We start from the raw sequence: 13713 nt of genomic DNA on the forward strand, positions 1-13713 counted from the left end.
AAGGTATGGGTGTTGGAGCCAGTGGCCCCAGCAGCACTCCAAGACAAATGGTCTGGACCCCATACAATTCTGGAAAAGAAGGGAGAGGTTACCTACTTGGTGGACCTAGGAACTCCCAGGAGCCCCCACAGGGTGCTCCATGTGAACAGATTGAAGGCATATGTCAGCAGGGCAGACATGGGCTTGCTCATGGCTACAGATGAGGGACAGGAGGAAGAGAGTGACCCTCTCCCAGACCTGCTCACTCAGAACCCTGAGGATGGCTCAGTTGATGGTGTGGCCTTAGGTGGCAGCCTCACTGAACATCAGCAACATGACTGCAGACAAGTTCTACAGGCATACAGGCATATGTTCTCCTTGACACCCAGTCAGACTAACTGGTGTACACATGTGGTGGACACTGGTGACAGTCTTCCTGTAAAGAGCAAAATTTACAGGCAACCTGACCACGTCAGGGACTGTATAAAGACTGAGGTGCAAAAGATGCTGGAATTAGGTGTCATTGAGCCTTCAGAGAGCCCCTGGGCTAGCCCAGTGGTTCTGGTCCCCAAACCTCACACCAAAGATGGCAAGAGAGAGATGAGGTTCTGTGTGGATTACAGAGGACTCAATGCTGTCACCAGGACAGATGCACACCCTATTCCAAGGGCAGATGAGCTCATTGACAAGTTGGCTTCTGCCAAATATTTGAGCACATTTGACTTGACAGCTGGCTACTGGCAAATCAGGTTAGCTGAGGAGTCTAAAGCCAAGACAGCATTTTCTACCCCCAGTGGGCATTATCAGTTTGTGGTGATGCCCTTTGGTTTGAAAAATGCACCTGCCACCTTCCAAAGGTTGGTGAATCAAGTCCTCACTGGGTTGGATGACTTTTGTGCAGCTTATCTGGACGATATTGCTGTCTTTAGCTCCACCTGGGAGGATCACCTGGTCCACCTGAAGGAAGTGCTTGAGGCTCTGCAGAAGGCAGGCCTCACTATCAAGGCAACAAAGTGCCAGATAGGGCAGAGCAAGGTTGTATACCTGGGCCACCTTGTAGGTGGAGGCCAAGTTCAACCACTGGAGAGTAAGATCCAGACCATCAAGGACTGGTCCCCTCCAACCACCCAGACTCAGGTCAGAGCTTTCTTGGGCCTGACTGGGTACTACAGGAAGTTTGTTAAGAACTATGGGTCCATTGTGACTCCTCTTAATGATCTGACATCCAAGAAGATGCCCAAAAAGGTTCAGTGGACAGAAATCTGTCAAAAGGCATTTGATGACCTGAAGAAGGCCATGTGCTCTGCACCTATCCTGAAGAGTCCTGACTACTCAAGAGAGTTCATTGTCCAAACAGATGCTTCTGAGTTGGGAGTGGGAGCAGTGCTTTCACAGCTTAATGTAGATGGCCAGGACCAGCCCATTGCTTTCATTAGCAGAAGGCTGACCCCCAGAGAGAAACGTTGGTCAGCTATAGAGAGGGAGGCCTTTGCTGTGGTATGGGCCCTGAAGAAGTTGAGACCATACTTATTTGGCACTCACTTCAAGATTCAGACCGACCATAAGCCCCTCCTATGGCTTAATCAGATGAAGGGTGAAAACCCCAAACTACTCAGGTGGTCCATTTCCCTACAGGGGATGGACTTTACAGTGGAGCACCGCCCAGGGACTGACCATGGCAACGCAGATGGTCTCTCCAGGTACTTCCACTTAGAACATGAAGACACAACTGGTCAAGGTTAGTCTAATGTCCCTGCGTTTGGGGGGGGGGTTATGTAGGAGAGTAGGGTCTGCTATCCTATGGTCACCCCAAATTTTTGCTTTTTGCTTCACTGGTTTCTGACTTAATGTGGCTGTGGGCCTGCTAATCAGACCCACAGCCTGCTGTTCTCTCTCTAAATTACTGCCAATGCACTTTAGGTGCATTACGAATTGGAACTGGTTCACCTTATGAGCCCCTGTATTAGTGCACCCTAGGTGCCCAGGGCATAGGTGTATCCAAGGCCTACCAGGGGCTGCAGCATGTATTGTGCCACCCCTGGCCTGGCCTCCATATTTGACACAACTGGCTGATCACTCAGCTGGGGTAAGTCGGTGTAACCACCTCTTACTTAGGTACAGTATGTCTGTGCCTAACCCTAAACTGGACACATATGTTCCTATCAGCCACTCCTATGGAAGGCCTCATCAATCCTGGAGGCAGAGTGCTTGGAAATATGTGAGATGGTGCTCTGGCATGAGCTGAGCCTGTCTGCAGCTGTCGGGAACAACTCCCTAAGCTGTTCCGGGATATTGCCATACCATATACTCTTAAGTGCATTATAATCCTCGCGGTTAAATGCTATCTTTGGTTTGGCTTTATCAAAACATGTCGAGTAAGGTGTCATACGAATTGGAATACTATCCCCTCGCCAATTCTGGCGACGGGGATAGCATTCCACCCTTCTAGAGGGACACGACATGTGTGTAGCCTTAACCCCGGTTAAAGTTAAACAGAGCCTCAGCTTCACAAAATGGACGCTGCCACCACAGACACAAGTCTGGCCTCCTGCTGCTGACCGAAACTCGGCAGATGGTGGCCGGGACAAAGGGTTTCCTGCCTTGGGAGGTGCGAGCACCACCCCAGACAGGATTTTGTGTATTGGGTAGGACAGGGCTGAATAGAATCAGACATGCCCGGGGCACACAAGGTGTCCCCGTGCATAGGCCAGTCCAAACCGGTTCTGGGGCCTACCAGCCCCAGTCCTGGCGCGGAGCTGGACAAAGGAAAGGGGGTGTAACCGCCCCCCTTCCTGGTTCCTCCCAGAGGAGGGACCTAGTAGGTGATCCACCCCCAGTTTGGGAATAAGAGGGGGAGCAGTGCCATTGCACAGCAGATCATCCCGAAATCAACTTTAAACAAGAAGAAGACTGGACTTCGACATTCTGCTGCACAGAAGACTGAAGAGAATCTCCCTTGTGGCCTAGGAGTGGCCACCCTGTGAACACAGGTACCAACCCGCAACTCGACGTCTGCTTTGCCGCCGCCTCCCGCCGGAGACCGAGCCCAGAGCCCGACAAGAACCAGACTCCCAGACCTCTCAGAGCCCGATCCACAGTCCCTGCGAAGAAGGGACCCGTGGAGGCACCGAGTGACGTGGGACCGGACCTCTTGAAAGACACTCGAAAAGCTGACTGCGCAGCTTCTGAGGCATCCTCGACGTTGTGCTCTGGGGATTGAGAACCCCCACCACCGAGCAGCCCTTGCACCGAAGATCAGCCCTCCAGCATCTCCACGATCTGCGTGGGGCCCTTTTGCATTGTGCCACTCGACGCGCCATCCCGGCCACTAGCCACGCGGCCAGCGGCCATCTTGGCGACGAACCCGAAGATTTACACAGCAGGTCTGGTTGCTCCAGACCTACCCAAGCTCCTGTGAAAAGGAGCACCCGCTCTGACCTTGCTGGTCTGAGTGAACAGCATCTTTCAACTTCTGCGTGGCTTGCATTTGCCAAGGCCTGTTTGCTCCGATCAGGTCGCCGACACCGCCAACAGCGAGAAGCCTACGTGGGACAGCTCGTGACCGACTCCTTGACGTCCTCGACCCCGGGTATCCACGTGGCTGCAGAAAGAAGCTACCTGACAACGCCTGTTTGCACCCGACATCGCCTGGTCCCAATCTGGTTCCACGGTAGTCACTGGCTAGTGACTTTGAACACTGTCCCCTCTGCTTTCAGGTCTTCACATCTTCAGATCCACCCTTGGATCCACCGGAACTCTTCTCATCGAGCCGCCTGCAGCATCTTCAGCTCCAAGCACCATCGTCCAGCGTGACGAAACCCGACACAGCTTCGACCCTGTGCACCCGCTTCCAGTGGGTGAGGTAACTCAGCTCCGCCGGTGCTCCTGCACTGGTACACATCCCAAGGGCCTGTGTTTTAAGTTTCAGCTCCGTAGGTCACTCGGAAGGTTCCTAACTTTCTAACTTTGTGCTTTTTACGCACCATAGACTTTGCATTGAGAAGTGCGTGCACTTTGAACACTGCACCCGAGTCCCGTGGGCCTTTCCCGACTTAGTTAACTCCAGTCTCGAATAGCTCCAGCGATTCCCAAGGCCCTAGGCCTCTTCACTTTCCTCCTGGTATCTCTTATACCACTTTCTTAGTATATGGTTTAGGTGGCCCCTAGGGCTCATCCATATTGTGCAACTTTTGTGTATTTTAAACTGTCTTGTGATTTAACGCTTGTGCTTCTGTGCTCATAAAGAGTCCAGGGGATTTTATAGTTAATAAATCAATATATATTTTCAATATATATCTGTGTGGTGTCCCTTTCATTTGGTATTCAAGGGGGTTGTGTATGGTATAACAGCTGGCTTCACATGCCTTTCAGAGTTTAGCCTAAGACTGCTTTGTCCACGTTACCACTAGGATAACTGGTCTACAAGGTTGAATTACAACCATCATCATAAGGGTTGCTTGGCATGGTACAAAGTGATCACTAAGAATTAGTGAGCATTATATACCAGGCCAACTTCTCACACCCTGCCACACCTATAGTGGCCAAAAAGGATTCAGAAAAGGGGGTGGTGATGAACAGAGCGTCTGAATTAAGCAGACCACTCTTACCCAGTCCAAAGATCAGGGCTTGATCCATCACCGTTTTTTAGCTCACTGCACCATCCCAGCTCAGAACCTGGCTATATGCAAATTAGTCTGTCCCTGGCCCAGTGCATCATGGGAACAGGGCAGACCAAACTACCAAGCCAATTCTTCACCAGAAAGGAGACAAGCTTCCGGGGACCGGTTTCTGGCATTTCAGCCGTCGTCGGCCCGGCTTGCTTGAATCCTGATGGTGCAGTGAGCAAGGGACTCATGTCTGAGTACACCCTGCCACACCTATAGTGGCCAAAAACGATTCAGAAAAGGGGGTGGTGATGAACAGAGTGTCTGAATTAAGCAGACCACTCTTACCCAGTCCAAAGATCAGGGCTTGATTCATCACCGTTATTTAGCTCACCGCACCATCCCAGCTCAGAACCTGGCTATATGCAAATTAGTCTGTCCCTGGCCCAGTGCATCATGGGAACAGGGCAGAACAAACTACCAAGCCAATTCTTCACCAGAAAGGAGACAAGCTTCCGGGGACCGGTTTCTGGCATTTCAGCGGTCGTCGGCCCGGCTTGCTTAAATCCTGATGGTGCAGTGAGCAAGGGACTCATGCCTGAGTATACCCTGCCACACCTATAGTGGCCAAAAACGATTCAGAAAAGGGGGTGGTGATGAACAGAGTGTCTGAATTAAGCAGACCACTCTTACCCAGTCCAAAGATCAGGGCTTGATCCATCACCATTATTTAGCTCACTGCACCATCCCAGCTCAGAACCTGGCTATATGCAAATTAGTCTGTCCCTGGCCCAGTGCATCATGGGAACAGGGCAGACCAAACTACCAAGCCAATTCTTCACCAGAAAGGAGACAAGCTTCCAGGGACCGGTTTCTGGCATTTCAGCCGTCGTCGGCCCGGCTTGCTTGAATCCGGATGGTGCAGTGAGCAAGGGACTCATGCCTGAGTATACCCTGCCACACCTATAGTGGCCAAAAACGATTCAGAAAAGGGGGTGGTGATGAACAGAGTGTCTGAATTAAGCAGATCACTCTCACCCAGTCCAAAGATCAGGGCTTGATCCATCACCGTTATTTAGCTCACTGCACCATCCCAGCTCAGAACCTGGCTATATGCAAATTAGTCTGTCCCTGGCCCAGTGCATCATGGGAACAGGGCAGACCAAACTACTAAGCCAATTCTTCACCAGAAAGGAGACAAGCTTCCGGGGACCGGTTTCTGGCATTTCAGAAGTCGTCGGCCCGGCTTGCTTGAATCCTGATGGTGCAGTGAGCAAGGGACTCATGTCTGAGTATACCCTGCTACACCTATAGTGGCCAAAAACGATTCAGAAAAGGGGGTGGTGATGAACAGAGTGTCTGAATTAAGCAGACCACTCTTACCCAGTCCAAAGATCAGGGCTTGATCCATCACCGTTATTTAGCTCACTGCACCATCCCAGCTCAGAACCTGGCTATATGCAAATTAGTCTGTCCCTGGCCCAGTGCATCATGGGAACAGGGCAGACCCAACTATAAAGCCAATTCTTCACCAGAAAGGAGACAAGCTTCCGGGGACCGGTTTCTGGCATTTCAGCCGTCGTTGGCCCGGCTTGCTTGAATCCTGATGGTGCAGTGAGCAAGTGACTCATGCCTGAGTATACCCTGCCACACCTATAGTGGCCAAAAACGATTCAGAAAAGGGGGTGGTGATGAACAGAGTGTCTGAATTAAGCAGACCACTCTTACCCAGTCCAAAGATCAGGGCTTGATCCATCACCGTTATTTAGCTCACTGCACCATCCCAGCTCAGAACCTGGCTATATGCAAATTAGTGTGTCCCTGGCCCAGTGCATCATGGGAACAGGGCAGACCAAACTACCAAGCCAATTCTTCACCAGAAAGGAGACAAGCTTCCGGGGACCGGTTTCTGGCATTTCAGCCGTCGTCGGCCCGGCTTGCTTGAATCCTGATGGTGCAGTGAGCAAGGGACTCATGTCTGAGTATACCCTACCACACCTATAGTGGCCAAAAACGATTCAGAAAAGGGGGTGGTGATGAACAGAGTGTCTGAATTAAGCAGACCACTCTTACCCAGTCCAAAGATCAGGGCTTGATCCATCACCGTTATTTAGCTCACTGCAGCATCCCAGCTCAGAACCTGGCTATATGCAAATGAGTCTGTCCCTGGCCCAGTGCATCATGGGAACAGGGCAGACCAAACTACCAAGCGAATTATTCACCAGAAAGGAGACAAGCTTCCGGGGACCGGTTTCTGGCATTTCAGCCGTCGTCGGCCCGGCTTGCTTGAATCCTGATGGTGCAGTGAGCAAGGGACTCATGTCTGAGTATACCATGCCACACCTATAGTGGCCAAAAACGATTCAGAAAAGGGGGTGGTGATGAACAGAGTGTCTGAATTAAGCAGACCACTCTTACCCAGTCCAAAGATCAGGGCTTGATCCATCACCGTTATTTAGCTCACCGCACCATCCCAGCTCAGAACCTGGCTATATGCAAATTAGTCTGTCCCTGGCCCAGTGCATCATGGGAACAGGGCAGAACAAACTACCAAGCCAATTCTTCACCAGAAAGGAGACAAGCTTCCGGGGACCGGTTTCTGGCATTTCAGCCGTCGTCGGCCCGGCTTGCTTAAATCCTGATGGTGCAGTGAGCAAGGAACTCATGCCTGAGTATACCCTGCCACACCTATAGTGGCCAAAAACGATTCAGGAAAGGGGGTGGTGATGAACAGAGTGTCTGAATTAAGCAGACCACTCTTACCCAGTCCAAAGATCAGGGCTTGATCCATCACCGTTATTTAGCTCACTGCACCATCCCAGCTCAGAACCTGGCTATATGCAAATTAGTCTGTCCCTGGCCCAGTGCATCATGGGAACAGGGCAGACCAAACTACCAAGCCAATTCTTCACCAGAAAGGAGACAAGCTTCCGGGGACCGGTTTCTGGCATTTCAGCCGTTGTCGGCCCGGCTTGCTTGAATCCTGATGGTGCAGTGAGCAAGGGACCTATGTCTGAGTATACCCTGCCACACCTATAGTGGCCAAAAACGATTCAGAAAAGAGGGTGTGATGAACAGAGTGTCTGAATTAAGCAGACCACTCTTACCCAGTCCAAAGATCAGGGCTTGATCCATCACCGTTATTTAGCTCATTGCACCATCCCAGCTCAGAACCTGGCTATATGCAATTTAGTCTGTCCCTGGCCCAGTGCATCATGGGAACAGGGCAGACCAAACTACCAAGCCAATTCTTCACCAGAAAGGAGACAAGCTTCCGGGGACCGGTTTCTGGCATTTCAGCCGTCGTCGGCCCGGCTTGCTTGAATCCTGATGGTGCAGTGAGCAAGGGACTCATGCCTGAGTATACCCTGCCACACCTATAGTGGCCAAAAACGATTCAGAAAAGGGGGTGGTGATGAACAGAGTGTCTGAATTAAGCAGACCACTCTTACCCAGTCCAAAGATCAGGGCTTGATCCATTACCGTTATTTAGCTCACTGCACCATCCCAGCTCAGAACCTGGCTATATGCAAATTAGTCTGTTCCTGGCCCAGTGCATCATGGGAACAGGGCAGACCAAACTACCAAGCCAATTCTTCACCAGAAAGGAGACAAGCTTCCGGGGACCGGTTTCTGGCATTTCAGCCGTCGTCGGCCCGGCTTGCTTGAATCCTGATGGTGCAGTGACCAAGGGACTCATGTCTGAGTATACCCTGCCACACCTATAGTGGACAAAAACGATTCAGAAAAGGGGGTGGTGATGAACAGAGTGTCTGAATTAAGCAGACCACTCTTACCCAGTCCAAAGATCAGGGCTTGATCCATCACCGTTATTTAGCTCACTGCACCATCCCAGCTCAGAACCTGGCTAAATGCAAATTAGTCTGTCCCTGGCCCAGTGTATCATGGGAACAGGGCAGACCAAACTACCAAGCCAATTCTTCACCAGAAAGGAGACAAGCTTCTGGGGACCGGTTTCTGGCATTTCAGCCGTCGTCGGCCCGGCTTGCTTGAATCGTGATGGTGCAGTGAGCAAGGGACTCATGTCTGAGTATACCATGCCACACCTATAGTGGCCAAAAACGATTCGGAAAAGGGGGTGGTGATGAACAGAGTGTCTGAATTAGGCAGACCACTCTTACCCAGTCCAAAGATCAGGGCTTGATCCATCACCGTTATTTAGCTCACCGCACCATCCCAGCTCAGAACCTGGCTATATGCAAATTAGTCTGTCCCTGGCCCAGTGCATCATGGGAACAGGGCAGACCAAACTACCAAGCCAATTCTTCACCAGAAAGGAGACAAGCTTCCGGGGACCGGTTTCTGGCATTTCAGCCGTCGTCGGCCCGGCTTGCTTGAATCCTGATGGTGCAGTGAGCAAGGGACTTATGTCTGAGTATACCCTGCCACACCTATAGTGGCCAAAAACGATTCAGAAAAGAGGGTGTGATGAACAGAGTGTCTGAATTAAGCAGACCACTCTTACCAAGTCCAAAGATCAGGGCTTGATCCATCACCGTTATTTAGCTCATTGTACCATCCCAGCTCAGAACGTGGCTATATGCAAATTAGTCTGTCCCTGGCCCAGTGCATCATGGGAACAGGGCAGACCAAACTACCAAGCCAATTCTTCACCAGAAAGGAGACAAGCTTCCGGGGACCGGTTTCTGGCATTTCAGCCGTCGTCGGCCCGGCTTGCTTGAATCCTGATGGTGCAGTGAGCAAGGGACTCATGTCTGAGTATACCCTGCCACACATATAGTGGCCAAAAACGATTCAGAAAAGGGGGTGGTGATGAACAGAGTGTCTGAATTAAGCAGACCACTCTTACCCAGTCCAAAGATCAGGGCTTGATCCATCACCGTTATTTAGCTCACTGCACCATCCCAGCTCAGAACCTGGCTATATGCAAATTAGTCTGTCCCTGGCCCAGTGCATCATGGGAACAGGGCAGACAAAACTACCAAGCCAATTCTTCACCAGAAACGAGACAGGCTTCCGGGGACCGGTTTCTGGCATTTCAGCCGTCGTCGGCCCGGCTTGCTTGAATCCTAATGGTGCAGTGAGGAAGGGACTCATGCCTGAGTATACCCTGCCACACCTATAGTGGCCAAAAACGATTCAGAAAAGGGGGTGGTGATGAACAGAGTGTCTGAATTAAGCAGACCACTCTTACCCAGTCCAAAGATCAGGGCTTGATCCATCACCGTTATTTAGCTCACTGCACCATCCCAGCTCAGAACCTGGCTATATGCAAATTAGTCTGTCCCTGGCCCAGTGCATCATGGGAACAGGGCAGACCAAACTACCAAGCCAATTCTTCACCAGAAAGGAGACAAGCTTCCGGGGACCGGTTTCTGGCATTTCAACCGTCGTCGGCCCGGCTTGCTTGAATCCTGATGGTGCAGTGAGCAAGGGACTCATGTCTGAGTATACCCTGCCACACCTATAGTGGCCAAAAACGATTCAGAAAAGGGGGTGGTGATGAACATAGTGTCTGAATTAAGCAGACCACTCTTACACAGTCCAAAGATCAGGGCTTGATCCATCACCGTTATTTAGCTCACTGCACCGTCCCAGCTCAGAACCTGGCTATATGCAAATTAGTCTGTCCCTGGCCCAGTGCATCATTCGAACAGGGCAGACCCAACTATAAAGCCAATTCTTCACCAGAAAGGAGACAAGCTTCCGGGGACCGGTTTCTGGCATTTCAGCCGTCGTCGGCCCGGCTTGCTTGAATCCTGATGGTGCAGTGAGCAAGGGACTCATATCTGAGTATACCCTGCCACACCTATAGTGGCCAAAAACGATTCAGAAAAGGGGGTGGTGATGAACAGAGTGTCTGAATTAAGCAGACCACTCTTACCCAGTCCAGATCAGGGCTTGATCCATCACCGTTATTTAGCTCACTGCACCATCCCAGCTCAGAACCTGGCTATATGCAAATTATTCTGTCCCTGGCCCAGTGCATCATGGGAACAGGGCAGACCAAACTACCAAGCCAATTCTTCACCAGAAAGGAGACAAGCTTCCGGGGACCGGTTTCTGGCATTTCATCCGTCGTCGGCCCGGCTTGCTTGAATCCTGATGGTGCAGTGAGCAAGGGACTCATGTCTGAGTATACCCTGCCACACCTATAGTGGCCAAAAACGATTCAGAAAAGGGGGTGGTGATGAACAGAGTGTCTGAATTAAGCAGACAACTCTTACCCAGTCCAAAGATCAGGGCTTGATCCATCACCGTTATTTAGCTCACTGCACCATCCCAGCTCAGAACCTGGCTATATGCAAATTAGTCTGTCCCTGGCCCGGTGCATCATGGGAACAGGGCAGACCAAACTACCAAGCCAATTCTTCACCAGAAAGGAGACAAGCTTCCAGGGACCGGTTTCTGGCATTTCAGCCGTCGTCGGCCCGGCTTGCTTGAATCCTGATGGTGCAGTGAGCAATGGACTCATGTCTGAGTATACCCTGCCACACCTATAGTGGCCAAAAACGATTTAGAAAAGGGGGTGGTGATGAACAGAGTGTCTGAATTAAGCAGACCACTCTTACCCAGTCCAAAGATCAGGGCTTGATCCATCACCGTTATTTAGCTCACTGCACCATCCCAGCTCAGAACCTGGCTATATGCAAATTAGTCTGTCCCTGGCCCAGTGCATCATGGGAACAGGGCAGACCAAACTACCAAGCCAATTCTTCACCAGAAAGGAGACAAGCTTCCTGGGACCGGTTTCTGGCATTTCAGCCGTTGTCGGCCCGGCTTGCTTGAATCCTGATGGTGCAGTGAGCAAGGGACTCATGTCTGAGTATACCCTGCCACACCTATAGTGGCAAAAAACGATTCAGAAAAGGGGGTGGTGATGAACAGAGTGTCTGAATTAAGAAGACCACTCTTACCCAGTCCAAAGATCAGGGCTTGATCCATCACCGTTATTTAGCTCACTGCACCATCCCAGCTCAGAACCTGGCAATATGCAAATTAATCTGTCCCTGGCCCAGTGCATCATGGGAACAGGGCAGACCAAACTACCAAGCCAATTCTTCACCAGAAAGGAGACAAGCTTCCGGGAACCGGTTTCTGGCATTTCAGCCGTCGTCGGCCCGGCTTGCTTGAATCCTGATGGTGCAGTGAGCAAGGGACTCATGCCTGAGTATAACCTGCCACACCTATAGTGGCCAAAAACGATTCAGAAAAGGGGGTGGTGATGAACAGAGTGACTGAATTAAGCAGACCACTCTTACCCAGTCCAAAGATCAGGGCTTGATCCATCACCGTTATTTAGCTCACTGCACCATCCCAGCTCAGAACCTGGCTATATGCAAATTAGTCTGTCCCTGGCCCAGTGCATCATGGGAACAGGGCAGACCAAACTACCAAGCCAATTCTTCACCAGAAAGGAGACAAGCTTCCGGGGACCGGTTTCTGGCATTTTAGCCGTCGTCGGCCCGGCTTGCTTGAATCCTGATGGTGCAGTGAGCAAGGGACTCATGTCTGAGTATACCCTGTCACACCTATAGTGGCCAAAAACGATTCAGAAAAGGGGGTGGTGATGAACAGAGTGTCTGAATTAAGCAGACCACTCTTACCCAGTCCAAAGATCAGGGCTTGATCCATCACCGTTATTTAGCTCACTGCACCATCCCAGCTCAGAACCTGGCTATATGCAAAGTAGTCTGTCCCTGGACCAGTGTATCATGGGAACAGGGCAGACCAAACTACCAAGCCAATTCTTCACCAGAAAGGAGACAAGCTTCCGGGGACCGGTTTCTGGCATTTCAGCCGTCGTCGGCCCGGCTTGCTTGAATCCTGATGGTGCAGTGAGCAAGGGACTTATGTCTGAGTATACCCTGCCACACCTATAGTGGCCAACAACAATTCAGAAAAGAGGGTGGTGATGAACAGAGTGTCTGAATTAAGCAGACCACTCTTACCCAGTCCAAAGATCAGGGCTTGATCCATCACTGTTAGTTAGCTCATTGCACCATCCCAGCTCAGAACCTGGCTATATGCAAATTAGTCTGTCCCTAGCCCAGTGCATCATGGGAACAGGGCAGACCAAACTACCAAGCCAATTCTTCACCAGAAAGGAGACAAGCTTCCGGGGACCGGTTTCTGGCATTTCAGCCGTCGTCGGCCCGGCTTGCTTGAATCCTGATGGTGCAGTGAGCAAGGGACTCATGTCTGAGTATACCCTGCCACACCTATAGTGGCCAAAAACGATTCAGAAAAGGGGGTGGTGATGAACAGAGTGTCTGAATTAAGCAGACCACTCTTACCCAGTCCAAAGATCAGGGCTTGATCCATCACCGTTATTTAGCTCACTGCACCATCCCAGCTCAGAACCTGGCTATATGCAAATTAGTCTGTCCCTGGCCCAGTGCATCATGGGAACAGGGCAGACCAAACTACCAAGCCAATTCTTCACCAGAAAGGAGACAAGCTTCCGGGGACCGGTTTCTGGCATTTCAGCCGTCGTCGGCCCGGCTTGCTTGAATCCTGATGGTGCAGTGAGCAAGGGACTTATGTCTGAGTATACCCTGCCACACCTATAGTGGCCAAAAACGATTCAGAAAAGAGGGTGGTGATGAACAGAGTGTCTGAATTAAGCAGACCACTCGAACCCAGTCCAAAGATCAGGGCTTGATCCATCACCGTTATTTAGCTCATTGCACCATCCCAGCTCAGAACCTGGCTATATGCAAATTAGTCTGTCCCTGGCCCAGTGCATCATGGGAACAGGGCAGACCAAACTACCAAGCCAATTCTTCACCAGAAAGGAGACAAGCTTCCAGGGACCGGTTTCTGGCATTTCAGCCGTCGTCGGCCCGGCTTGCTTGAATCCTGATGGTGCAGTGAGCAATGGACTCATGTCTGAGTATACCCTGCCACACCTATAGTGGCCAAAAACGATTTAGAAAAGGGGGTGGTGATGAACAGAGTGTCTGAATTAAGCAGACCACTCTTACCCAGTCCAAAGATCAGGGCTTGATCCATCACCGTTATTTAGCTCACTGCACCATCCCAGCTCAGAACCTGGCTATATGCAAATTAGTCTGTCCCTGGCCCAGTGCATCATGGGAACAGGGCAGACCAAACTACCAAGCCAATTCTTCACCAGAAAGGAGAC

The sequence above is a fragment of the Lissotriton vulgaris genome, chromosome 4_1 (assembly GCF_964263255.1).
Source record: "Lissotriton vulgaris chromosome 4_1, aLisVul1.2, whole genome shotgun sequence".
NCBI lineage: Eukaryota > Metazoa > Chordata > Amphibia > Caudata > Salamandridae > Lissotriton > Lissotriton vulgaris.